The 8,291-nt window shown below is 42.4% G+C and overlaps 1 pseudogene; it reads left to right on the forward strand.

Moving 5' to 3' along the window:
- Positions 1 to 200: 200 nt before the first annotated feature.
- On the forward strand, positions 201 to 1,011 carry LOC118880041 (annotated as a pseudogene).
- The last annotated feature ends 7,280 nt before the right edge of the window (positions 1,012 to 8,291 follow it).

Raw genomic sequence — 8,291 nt, forward strand, 5'->3', positions numbered from 1 at the left:
TAAAAAAGTATGGAGTTAGTCAGAATGTCCAACTAAGCAGGATAAATATCTATAAAATGTTACTTTCTGTTATAGGCATTTTCTTTCACATCACTGCCCTCTTATGTTCTGATTTTAGTTGAATGAATATTTAGAGATAAATGTCATTTACAATTATTCTAGCCTGCTCTTTCGGCCGCGCTCAGAAGCAGACCACCGCGATGGGCCGCGTGATCCTTGGGCAGAGAAAGGGTGCCGGCCTGCTCCGTGTTCCGCGTGCGTGTGAATCGCCGAAAGGACGTCACGCGTCTGCACGCTGTGGACTTTGCCAAGTGACACAGCTACATCAAGGGCATCTTGAAGGACATCATCCATGACCCGGTCTGCTACGTGCCCCTTGCCAAGGTGGTCTTCCAGGATCCATACCATTTTAAGAAGCGGATGGAGCTGTTCATTGCCGCCGAGGGCATCCACACTGGCCAGTCGTGTATTACGGCAAGAACGCCCAGCTCAACATCGGCAATATGCTGCCAGTGGGCACCATGCCCGAGGGCACCATCGTGTGTTGTCTGGAGGAGAAGCCTGGTGACTGGGGCACGCTGGTCAGAGCCTCTGGGAACTATGCGATTGTCATCTCCCACAACCCTGAGACAAAGAAGACCAGAGTGAAACTGCCCTTGGGCTCCAAGAAGGTCATCTCCTCCATCAACAGAGCTGTTGTCAGTGTGGTGGCTGGAGGTGGCTGCATTGACAAGCCCATTCTGAAGGCCAGCCGTGCCTACCACAAGTATAAGGCAAAGAGGAATTGTTGGCCATGCGTGTGGGGTGTGGCCATGAACCCTGTTGAGCATCCCTTCAGAGGTGGCAACAACCAGCACATTGGCAAACCCTCTACCATCCGCAGAGATGCCCCGGCTGGCCGGAAAGTGGGTCTCATTGTTGCCTGCTGGACTGGGTATCTCCGGGGAACCAAGACTGTGCAGGAGAAAGAGAATTAGGGCTGGGGGCTCAATAAAGTTTTTCTTTTTCACACACACACACACAAATTATTCTAGCCTGTTTTTACTTGTTCCTATGCAGCTTTTGTAAGGAACACCTTAAATTATTCCATTTGAAACTGTCAAACTTTCAGTCATGGAAGCAATTTGAAATCCTAGAATTTGATGATATCATCCCATCAATCCCTCTGTCTTCTCAGAAGAACACAATTTAACCTGCCCAGAGTAACAAGGCTCTAAACAATATTCTGAGATATTCTTATTTCCCCATCTCTAAAGCTAACAAACAACACTTTATTGTTCACATAATCTGGAATTGCAGTTTTTTCTTGTTTTATTAAAGCCATTCAACCATCTCAGTTTATTCTTAGCCTCCTCTATAGAAGAAAAAAGTTATTTGGACAATAATTTATTGGCCTTTTTCCTCCTTTTCTAGTCCACAGGCATTCAAAATAACTGAATTTGTAAAAGTTTGCAACCAAGATGAAGAGGAAAGTTGGTACTTTTTTATCTTCTTTTGTATTTTGCCATTTACTCACAGAATGAATTATTGGACTTAAATTGTCTTCCCCTTTTCCACCTATCATTCAGATCTCGGTTTTTTTTAAAAACATCTTTACTGGAATATAATTTCTTTAAAATGATGTGTTAGCTTCTGCTGTATACAAAGTGAAATAGCTATACAGATACATATATCCCTCTATCTCCTCCCTCTTGCTTTTCCCTCCCACCCTCCCTATCCCACCCTTCTAGATGGACACAAAGCAACAAGCTGATCTCCCTGTGCTATGCGGCTGCTTCCCATTAGCTATTTATTTTACATTTGATAGTGTATATATGTCCATGCCACTCTCTCACTTCGTCCCAACTTACCCTTCCCCCTCCCCGTGTCCTCAAGTCTATTCTCTACATCTGCATTTTATTCCTATCCTGCCCCTAGGTTCTTCAGAACCATTTTTTTTTAAGATTCCATATATATGTGTTAGCATACATATTTGTTTTTCTCTTTCTGACTTAATTCACTCTGTATGACAGTCTCTAGGTCCATCCACCTCGCTACAAATAACTCAATTTCGTTTCTTTTTATGGCTGAGTAATGTTCCATTGTATATATGTGCCACATCTTCTTTATCCATTCATCTGTTGATGGACACTTGGGTTGCTTCCATGTCCTGTCTATTGTAAGTAGTGCTGCAATGAACATTGTGGTACAGGACTCTTTTTGAATTATGGTTTTCTCAGGGTATATGCCCAGTAGTGGGATTTCTGGGTCGTATGATAGTTCTATTTTTAGTTTTTTAAGGAACCTCCATACTGTTCTCCATAGTGGCTGTACCAATTTACATTCCCACCAACAGTGCAAGAAGGTTCCCTTTTCTCCACACCCTCTCCAGCATTTACTGTTTGTAGATTTTTTGATGACGGCCATTCTGACCAGTGTTAGGTGATACCTCATTGTAGTTTTGATTTGCATTTCTCTAATGATTAGTGATGTTGAGAGTCTTTTCATGTGTTAGTTGACAATCTGTATATCTTCTTTGAAGAAATGTCTATTTAGGTCTTCTGCCCATTTTTGGATTGGGTTTTTTGTTTTATTGATATTGAGCTGCATGAGCTTCTGCAAATTCAATTTTAATCCACCTTGTAGTGTGACTTCAAAAAAAGTTAAATAAATTTATATAAATTTAGTTTAGATTAGAGTAAGTGTAAAAGTGACTAGAATAAGTGATAAAAATAGTGTTACTTTTCTCTACATATAAGTATTAAATTCAATTACTGGTATTCCTGTGGCCAGGGTGGGTCTGATATCAGCAGTGGTGGGCTTTGTGGATGCATGGATAGAGGCAGGGCTGGTGTCTGCACTCCCACGGTGGACCCAGGTGTGCAACCACTGTGGGTCCAGTGCCAGTCTTTGGACGATTTGTGATGGTAGTTTTGTGAACACAGTGCCTGAGGGAAATCCAGAGAACTGCCAGTGTTCCCACAGCTGAGGTGGGGTTGAGGGCAGTGCCAACAACAGTGTATTTTGTAAGCATGCACAATGGGTGACAGGTGATCTCAGAGACTGCACTTCTTGGTGGACAGCCCATGAAGAGGAATACTCAGTGCCTCCTTTCCCAGCAGTATTGCTCCAGTTCTGCTACTTTACACAACTGTATAGAACCGGATTTGGGGGTTTCTATTCCATAAATTGGTGAGCAGAACTTGCTCCCAACAAGGCTGTTACAGCCACAGAAGCAAAGAGGAGGCCCTGCCCAACATCTAGTGCAAGCTCTGGTCACCACATCACCAATAACACCCCCAGTCAAGGGAAAAACAGTCAACACAACCTGAGGAAAGATGTGGTAGGCATCCATACAAAAACAGCCTCTCCTACCAAAATAGACTCATGCAGCCTACTCAGCAACATTTCAACATAAAAAGAACCATTCAAGACAACAATAGATAACTGTTTCTCCTAAATTCATAGAGTCAGAGAAGTATAAGTGAAATGAAGAAGCAGAGGAACCCCTCCCAATGAAAATAACAAGAGAATTTCCCTGAAAGGACAAACAATGAAACAGACTTCTCTATTCTACTAGAATCTGAGTTCAGAAAGGAAGTAATAAAAGTGCTGAAGGAATTTAAAAAAGGCAATTGATAGAAATGCAGATCACTCTAACAAGGAACTAGAAACTAAAAAGAGGAGCCAACAAGATTATGTCAACTCAATTGATGAGATAAACACAGAGCTAAAGGCAATAAACAACACACTAAGTAATGTAAAAGAATGAATAAGTGATCTGGAAGATAGAATAATAGAAATCACCCATCAGAACAGCAGACAAAAAGACAAATAAAAGAAAGCAATATATAAGACCTATAGGATAATCTAAAGCATGCCAATCTAAACATAATAGGGATCCCAGAAAGAGAAGAAAGAGAAAATGGGATTAAAAATGTATTTGAAGAAATTATAGCTGAAAACTTCTCAAACTTATAGAAGGAAACAGATATCCAGATACAGGAAGCACAGAGGGTGCCAAACAAGATGAACCCAAACAGACTTACATTAAGACACATTATAATTAAAATGGCAAAAGTTAGAGATAAAGAGAGGATTTTAAAGACAGCAGGAGGGAAAAAAAATGTTAGTTACAAGGGAACCACCAAAAGGCTATCAGCTAATTACTCTACAGATATGTTGCAGGCCAGAAGGGAGTCGTGAAATATATTCAATGTTCTGAAAGGGAAGAATCTGCAACCTAAGATTCTCTACCCAGCAAGATTACCATTTAAAATAGAAAAAGAGATAAAGAATTTCTCAGATAAGAAAAACTAAAAGAATACAGCAATGCTAAACCTAACCTAAAAGAAATATTGAAAGGTCTTCTTTAAATTGAAAAGAAATAAGAATCTATAGGAAAGAGAAAACCATAATAGGAAAAACAAATATATCAAAGGATTGAAGATCACTTGAATAAGGCTGTATATAGATTTAAAAAATCAAAAATAAATTGTGGAATAGATTATAAGTAGAAAGGATAAACATGAAGATGTAAAAGAAGACATCAAAATCATAAAATGTGGGGGTGGGGTGAAAGAAAATGTAGATTTTTTTTCAGAATGTGTTTGAACTTATATGACTATCAGCCTAAAGCTAGTAGATATAGAATTGGCTAACATACTTGAAAACCAGGGTAATCACAAATCAAAATCTTACTAGATTCCCCAAAACCAAACAAAAGAGAACTCAAGCATAATACAAAAGGAAACCATCAAACCACAAAAGAAAAACAAAAAGAAAAAGAGGGGGCTTTCCCTGGTGGCGCAGTGGTTGAGAATCTGCCTGCCAATGCAGGGGACACGGGTTCGAGCCCTGGTCTGGGAAGATCCCACATGCCACGGAGCAGCTAGGCCCGTGAGCCACAATTACTGAGCCTGCGCGTCTGGACCCTGTGTTCCACAACAAGAGAGGCCGCGATAATGAGAGGCCCGTGCACTGCGATGAAGAGTGGCCCCCACTTGCCGCAACTAGAAAGAGCCCTCGCACAGAAACGAAGACCCAACACAGCCATAAATAAATAAATAAATTAAATTAAATTAAATTAAATTAAAAAAAAAAAAGAAAAAGAGGTCTGTCACTGAACTGTCCTGGAGCCCGAGGGGAGGGTGACCTGACTGAGGCTGCCGGCTGTGGAGGGGCCCCACCAGCTGAAGTCATGACAGTCCTTGGGACCGTGGGTCAGTTCTTTCAACAAGTAACTTAAAGACAAAATGGAAAAACAAGGAGGTTTGTGCCTGAGGTCATGTTGATGTGAAACAAGGGATGGCCACCTAGTGCTAGAGTGAGTACAACTTGGAGGAGCTTCAATATGGCGGAAGAGTAAGATGCGGAGATCACCTTCTTCCCCACAAATACATCAGAAATACATCTACATGTGGAACAACTCCTACAGATCACCTACAGAACACTGGCAGAAGACCTCAGACCTCCCAAAAGGCAAGAAACTCCCCACATACATGTGTAGGATAAAAGAAAAAAGAAAAAACAGAGACAAAGAATAGGGACGGGACTGCACCAGTGGGAGGGAGCTGTGAAGGAGGAAATGTTTCCACATGCTAAGAAGCCCCTTCGCAGGCGGAGACGGCTGGAGGCAGAGAGAGGGGAGCTTCAGAGCCACAGAGGAGAGCACAGCAACAGGGGTGCAGAGGGCAAAGCAGGGAGAATCCCACACAGAGGATCAGTGCCGACCAGCACTCAGCAGCCCGAGAGGCTTGTCCGCTCACCTGCCAGGACAGGTGGGGGCTGGGGGCTGGGGGCTGACGCTCGGGTTTCAGAGGTCGGATCCCAGGGAGAGGACTGGTGTTGGCTGCATGAACACAGCCTGAAGGGGGCTAGTGCGCCACGGCTAGCCAGGAGAAGGCCCAGAAAATGGTGTGGAGCTGCTGAAGACACAAGAGACTTTTTCTTGCCTCTTTGTTTCCTGGTGCGTGAGGGGAGGAGATTAAGAGTGCCTCTTAAATGAGCTCCAGAGACGGGCGCGAGCCGCGGCTATCAGCGTGGACCCCAGAGACGGGCATCAGATGCTAAGGCTGCTGCTGCAGCCACCAAGCAGCCTGTGTGGAATCACAGGTCAATATCCACACCTACCCTCCCTGGAGCCTGTGCAGCCCACCACTGCCAGGGTCCCGTGATCCAGGGACAATTTCCCCGGGAGAACGCATGGCATGCCTCAGGCTGGTGCAAGGTCATGCCAGCCTCTGCCACTGCAGGCACGCCCCACATCTGTACCCCTCCCTCCCCCTGTCCTGAGTGAGCCAGAGCCCCCAAATTAGCTGCTCCTTTAACCCCGTCCTGTCTGAGCAAAGAACAGATGCCTTCAGGGGACCTACACACAGAGGCGGGTACAAATCCAAAGCTGAACCCCAGGAACTGTGCAAACAAAGAAGAGAAAGGGAAATTTCTCCAAGCAGCCTCAGGGGCAGTGGATTAAATCTCCATAATCAACTTGATGTACCCTGCATCTGTGGAATACCTGAATAGACAACAAATCACCCCAGATTGAGGAGGTGGACTTTGGGAGCAACGTAATATATATATATTCCTCTTTTTCTCTTTTTGTGAGTGTGTATGTGTATGCTTCTGTGTGTGATTTTGTCTGTATAGCTTTGCTTTTACCATTTGTCCTAGGGTTCTCTCTGTCTGGTTTTTTATTTTATTATTACTTAAATTTCTTTTTCTTAATAATTATTTTTTATTTTTTATTTTAATAATGTTATTTTATTTTTATTTTTATTTCATTTTATTTTATTTTATTTTATTTTATTTTATTTTATCTTCTTCTTTCTTTCTTTCTTTCTTTCTTTTTCCCCATTTTATTCTGAGCCGTGTGGAAGACAGGCTCTTGGTGCTCCAGCCAGGCTCAGGGCTATGCCACTGAGGTGGGAGAGGCAAGTTCAGAACACAGGTCCACAAGAGACCTCCCAGCTCCACGTTATATCAAACAGCAAAACTCTCCCAGAGATCTCTATCTCAATGCCAAAACCCATCTCCACTCAATGACAAGCAAGCTAGAGTGCAGCACACCCTATGCCAAACAGTTGGCAAGACAGGAACACAACCCCATCCATTAGCACAGAGGCTGCCTAAAACCATAATAAGGCCACAGACACCCCAATGCACACCACCAGACGTGGACCTGCCCACCAGAAAGACAAGAGCCAGCCTCATCCACCAGAACACAGGCACTAGTCCCCTCCACCAGGAAGCCTACACAACCCACTGAACCAAACTGAGCCACTGGGGACAGACACTGAAAACAACGGGAACTGCGAACCTGAAGGCTGTGAAAAGGAGACCCCAAACACAGCAAGTTAAGCAAAATGAGAAGACAGAGAAACACACAGCAGATGAAGGAGCAAGGTAAAAACCCATCAGACCTAACAAAAGAAGAGGAAATAGGCAGTCTACCTGAAAAAGAATTCAGAATAATGATAGTAAACATGATCCAAAACCTTGGAAATAGAATGGAGAAAATACAAGAAACATTTAACAAGGACAGAGAAGAACTAAACAGCAAACAAACAGTGATGAACAACACAATAAATGAAATTAAAAATTCTCTAGAAGGGATCAATAGCAGAATAACTGAGGCAGAAAGACGGATAAGAGACCTGGAAGATAAAATAGTGGAAATAACTACTGCAGAGCAGAATATAGGAAAAATAGTGAAAAGAATTGAGAACAGTCTCAGAGACCTCTGGGACAACATTAAATGCACCAACATTTGAATTATAGGGGTCCCAGAAGAAGAGAAAAAGAAAACGACTGAGAAAGTATTTGAAGAGATTATAGTTGAAAACTTCCCTAATATGGAAAAGGAAATAGTTAATGAAGCCCAGGAAGCACAGAGAGTCCCATAGAGGATAAATCCAAGGAGAAACATGCCAAGACACATATTAATAAAACTATCAAAAATTAAATACAAAGAAGAAATATTAACAGCAGCAAGGAAAAAAAAAAAAAAATCAAGTAACACATAAGGGAATCCCCATAAGGTTAACAGCTGATCTTTCAGTAGAAACTCTGCAAGCTAGAAGGGACTGGCAGTACATATTTAAAGTGATGAAAGAGAAAAACCTACAACCAAGATTGCTCTACCCAGAAAGGATCTCATTCAGATTGGATGGAGAAATTAAAAGCTTTACAGACAAGCAAAAGCTAAGAGAATTCAGCACTACCAAACCAGTTTTACAACAAATGCTAAAGGAATTTCTCTGTGCAGAAAACACAAGAGAAGGAAACGACCTACAATATTAAACCAAAAGCAA

This window comes from Balaenoptera musculus, chromosome 14 (genome assembly GCF_009873245.2).
Source record: "Balaenoptera musculus isolate JJ_BM4_2016_0621 chromosome 14, mBalMus1.pri.v3, whole genome shotgun sequence".
Classification (NCBI taxonomy): domain Eukaryota; kingdom Metazoa; phylum Chordata; class Mammalia; order Artiodactyla; family Balaenopteridae; genus Balaenoptera; species Balaenoptera musculus.